This window comes from Solanum tuberosum, unplaced genomic scaffold (genome assembly GCF_000226075.1).
Source record: "Solanum tuberosum cultivar DM 1-3 516 R44 unplaced genomic scaffold, SolTub_3.0 scf00548, whole genome shotgun sequence".
NCBI lineage: Eukaryota > Viridiplantae > Streptophyta > Magnoliopsida > Solanales > Solanaceae > Solanum > Solanum tuberosum.
Genome location: NW_006239470.1, coordinates 53,078 through 58,688, shown reverse-complemented (window position 1 = coordinate 58,688; position 5,611 = coordinate 53,078). Strand labels below are relative to the sequence as shown.

The window sequence follows — 5,611 nt, the reverse complement described above, 5'->3', positions numbered from 1 at the left end:
GTGGAACAGTCCCCCCCCCCCCCACCAGAAAACGTTGAATTTTTTTGTAAAATTGCCCTTTGTGGCATTAATTGTTTAGTATCAAAATTTTGAGACAAAAAACTTTTAGCCATATAGCCTCTCGTGCTTGTATTTTCCTCTTTGAAATATTTTTTCTTTATTAATAAAAACTAGTCATAGCTGGCACACCTTACCTAACGAAATTGTTTTTTAAAAACAAAGATTATAAGTATTCCAACTACATTGCTCATTGAATATATATCAATTTAGTCTCTTACGTTGGTTGGTACACTATGCTAGTGTCTTTTTTTATTTAGTAAAACCTAAAAGATCTAAAGATTAATATTTAATGGCACACAATTTGAAACTAATGAGATACATATGAGCTACTAACATTTTCTGCCATATTTTATTAAGGGAATCGTTAGGGTGGGTAGTAATGAAATGTACTCATAACTCATACAACTACCTTATCTTTTCTAGTCTTAATTGTGACTTGATTTTGTATGCTTTATTAATTTTTTTCCCAAATGTTAATAGTTGAACAAGCCAAACAATTTGATGCTTAACATCAACCCCAGCCTGCTACTGGCTTATCATTCTTTTTATTATCCAATTGTCCAGATCTCTGACATCAATTTGGAAAAAAATAAAATAATAGTAGGTACGACCAAATATTATTTAATATTCTCAATTTATGTGGTATAATTTGAATTTCGATAGATCTGTAGATATATAATCACTGAGTTTTTTTGAAATAAAATTTATATATTTAAAAAGTATGTTAAAAATACAACAAACGGCCAGAATTAATAATTGAAAATATTTAAAAGACACAAAAAAGTATGTTGTTAAAGAAAACTCATTTGACTCTGAAAAATACAAAGAAATCACATAAATTAAAAGGTTTTGTTTGGTAACTGGATAAGAAAAAGTTCTCCATATATTAATATTTGTAGAACTCATGTTATTCATCTATAAAATTGATACGAGATTTGGTTGAAAATTTAGAAATCCATGCATAACTAAAACATGTATAAAATAATATATAGATTCGCTCATAACCAATCCCTACATTATTATTAATACATGCATAACTCTAACCAGCTACCATACGACCCAGAGATGATGAAAGGAATACCATATAAGACTAAAACTTGATAACTTAAAAAACAGAAGTAAACCATGGATTATCTAGCCGTTGTTGGAGGATTAGTCCTTTCCTAGACTTTGATTCAAATCCTCTATTTTGTACAAGAAATTAGAAGCAAAGGGTCATGTAACAACAAGAAACTTCCACCAGGTCCAATCCCATTACCTTTTATAGGTAATCTACATAACTTACTAGGTGCACAACCCCACAAGTCTCTTGCAAATCTTGGCCAAAATTATGGTCCAATATATAGCCTGAGATTGGGAAATACAACCACAGTGGTCATATCTTCATCAGCTGGTGTTAAAGAAGTCCTACAAAAGCAAGATTTAGCCTTTTCTAGATCAGTTCCAGATGTAATGTGTGCATACAACCATCACCAATTCTCTGTTATATGGCTACCTATGGATAATCGATGGAGACGCCTTCGGAAAATCTTGAATACGCATATCTTTTCAGGTATTTTTTTTCATCATTTGTTATGGCAAAGGTGGTTAATGGGCGGTTTGGATCGAATATGGATAGTTAAAACAGGTCAAATCTATAAACGGTTTTGTTCTATTGTAGTCGTAGTACTATTCTTGTAGTTTCTTGTCCTTTGATCTCTGTTACAATCTTTTTTTTTTTGTGTAGTTCAATTGTAGTATTATTTTAGTGTTGTTCTACTATTATATATTGTTTTTGTTATATCCATTGGCTCTTTTACTTTCATTACATCTTTTTCTAGACAGTTTTTGTCTTGAGCCGAGGATCTATTAGAAACAGTCTCTCTTCTTTACCTTTGAGGTAGAGGTAAAGTCTGCGTACACTGTACTCTAAGACCCTACTTTGTAAAGCTATATACCATTATTTATTATAAGTCATGTTTTGGAGTTTGCCAAATAATTTAGGAGCGACGAAGTTACTAGGGATTTCTCTCCAGTGTCTGCTAAGATGCTCCGGTCTTTGGTTGTTGTCTATTGAGTTCAACTAGTTATGTCAATTAGTCAAACCCCTTTTAAAGTAGAAAATGGAGTAACTATAGATTGATTTTAACCCCTTTTCCCAGGGAACAGGCTTGATGCAAACCAGTATCTGAGGTCTAGGAAGATCAAAGAGCTAATTGCTTATTGCCACAAACATAGCCAAACAGGGGAGGTAGTGGATATTGGCCAAGCTACTTTTTATACCTCATTGAGTTTACTTTCCAATACCATTTTCTCTAGGGATTTTGCTGACCCCTATGTGAATTCAAGTTAGTCTTTTAGTCCTGTCAGAAATTTATATGCCTTAGTTTTTATTTTGTATAAAATTGATCTAAGGGGAGTTTAAATAAGACAACATGACTAGTGAAGTAGTGATGATTTATCTAGGACATAATATATAAACGTGTCATTCAATTTGGCATCAGGTGACACCACCGCCGTTCAACTTTGAGTGTGCACAAATATATCCTTAAACTTGTATAAAGTTGAACATGTTGAGGCACGTGTCTTATATGGCTTATACAAATCAGTTAGAGTGTAACTCACATGAATTTTCACAGAGAATGTGTGTGTCTACTTCTACTTGTTCAACTTTATACAAGTTTTAGTATCTACTTGTGCACAAGTTTGGATGTAAGACATAGATATCTGATAAGAGCTTATGCCTTTTGGTGTTTTGATGATCTCCTCACAAGTGCAGGGACCTGGTCCTCTGCAGAGTATGAATACTCGTCCAGCTGTCAAAGTGTTGTACAGCTGTAAAAGTTGTCTGCGTCAGAAAGTTGGTGAAGCTGCAGAGTACTTCACCAATCAGAAGCAAGGAGGTTGCTTGTACGTTTGGTAATAACTCTTCATGGAATATATTCAACTTACAAACAATAAAAATATTCATTCATTCAAAAGAAGAGAGCCAACACGTAATTCTCAAGAACTCACTAAGAGAAGTTTGCAAGGGACCTAGTCCATGCAAGACTGTGATGTGAAAGGACAACATGACAGCTGTCAGAAAAGCTGCCACTTCTGATGTGGTAGGTGCACAGCTTTTCTAAACAGCAGGCTCTCAGCCAATGGGCGGTCCCAAGGAGTTTGTGTTCATTTTGATATAGTCTCTTCTAACAAAACATAAACTCAAGACTTGGCAAAACAAAAAAAAATCGGATTTTCTCTGAAAATTCACAAGCTGTAAAAGAAGGCCATCTTCAAGGAAGAACAATACTCATGCTCAACAAAGGGACCTGATAAAGTGTTGAAGCGTTCTTTGTTGAGTTTGAGTTTTGTTAGTTTTTGCAACTTGAAAATTCTCAAGAATACTTTCAAGAAGTATTCTCCGGCAATCACAACAAGGAACTGATCAAGCTGTAAGCATCTGAGTGTGTCTTAGGAGTTATACTTTTGTGCGTATATTGTAAATCTGTTCCTAGTCTATAAAGGAATTAGATTTTTGTTCTGTTTCTAAAAGCCTAAATCAATTGAGTTTAACTAGTTTAGTGGGCAGCATTGTTTTGCTGCTTTGTCAAATTCTAAGTCATCTAGGAGCTAGTTGATTTAGTGGGCGGTGTTGTATCCGCTTAGAAAAGTCTAAGTTATCTAGGGGTGATAGCTTAGTGGGCAGTGTTGTATCTGCTCTGGCTCAACTAAGTGATAAGAGGTATTGCTTAGTGTGGAGATTAGTAGGCTAATCTCATTTTGTAAACTGGCTTTTACTTTTGCTTTGAGAAGATTAGTGGAAGCAGTTTGAAAAGTCCTGGCAGGGCAGGTCGTGGTTTTACTCCCTTGAGCAAGGAGGTTTCCACGTAAAGTTGTTGTGCAATCTTTACTTTCAGCACTTTGTTTATTTTCTGTTATTGTAACTGTGCTGAGGACCTGGTCCCATCTAGACTAGTGGACGCATACATTCCAACAATATCAATTAAGCTCAACTTAAAAGGCACGTTTATGTCTTATTGTCTTTGTGTACACTCAACTCTAACTTGCTCAAAATTGAGGGTTGAGTCAGGTAAGGAATTTAGAGAATTAGTCTGCTAATTTATGGAGGAGTTCGGTAAGCCCAACATAGTAGATTTCTTCCCTATGCTTAGAAGAATGGATCCTCAAGGGATTAGAAGACGCATTAGCATTCATGCCGGGAAGTTGCTTAAGCTTTTTGAGGGGTTGATCGATGAACGCGTAGAGCAGAGGAAGCTGCAAACTAATACTACTAGTAGCAATGACGATGTTCTTGATGTCTTGCTCAATGTTAGCCAAGAAGATCCTGAGGCAGTTCAAAGAAAGGACATAGAACATATGTTCCTGGTATGTGCTGTTTTCTTACCAAATGTTGCTATGTTTGGCTATATTTGGTTTCTTTTGATGTTATTCGTTTGACATATATATGTTTTTGACCTCTAATTTTAGGTTATATTTTTTATTTTTAGTCTGTCAAAAAAAAGAATGATATAGTTCTATATGAAATAATAATTTAATTTTACAATGTTTGTTTGACTCTTACTTATATGATTTATAGTCTCACAGATTAGATGGTCTCAATTGACAAATAAACACTCTAACTTTGTATTGTATTGTAGGACCTTTTTGTTGCGGGAACTGAAACAACTTCAAATACGGTAGAATGGGCAATGTCAGAAGTCATGAAAACCCCAGAAGTTATGAAGAAAGCCCAAACAGAGCTCAAAAAAGTTATTGGCAAAGGCAAGTTAATAGAAGAAAAGGATGCTCCACTCCTCCCTTATTTGCAATGCATTGTGAAAGAAACCATGCGATTACACCCACCAGGTCCCTTGTTTTTGCGCACTGCCAAACAAGATGTTGAATTGTGTGGCTACTTCATCCCGAAAGGCTCACTAGTTCTAATTCATGTATGGTTAATGGCCCGCGACCCAATTATTTGGGAGGATCCTTTGGTATTTAAGCCAGAAAGATTTTGGGGTTCGGAATTTGAGGTTAGGGGTCAGGATTTTGAGTTAATTCCATTTGGTGCTGGACGGAGAATATGCCCCGCGTTACCTTTGGCAATGAGGACAGTTCCAGCTATATTGGGCTCATTGTTGAATTCATTTGATTGGAAGGTTGAAGGGGAGATCGCACCAAAAGACTTGGACATGGAAGAAAAGTTTGGTCTTACACTAGCCAAATCGTGTCCTCTCTGCATTATACCTCTTCCAGTTTCTAATACACAAAGCTAATGTAATCATTATTTTTATTAATACACTCTACCAAACGATCCCTAAAGGTTCGTGTATTCGGACAAAAAATGTATATATTTAATTATTATTTGTCTCATATTTTAATTTTGAGTATTAATCAATTGTTTAGGTTAGAATATACACAATGAAAGCATGAATTTCATATTACACATCTTTACATAGTTACTAGGTAACATAATATGAACGAATTAAGAAAATATTAACACGTTGAAATTTTCACAAAACTCATTCAAAGTCAACGAATTTAGAACTTCAATCTTCTACTATTTTTCTGATTAATATTTCAAAAA

The 5,611-nt window shown here is 34.9% G+C and overlaps 1 pseudogene; it reads left to right on the top strand.

Annotated features, from left to right (window-relative positions):
* The window catches only part of LOC102601703 (geraniol 8-hydroxylase-like), a 6,269-nt pseudogene extending 969 nt beyond the window's left edge, over positions 1 to 5,300 (top strand).
* Positions 5,301 to 5,611: the final 311 nt, after the last annotated feature.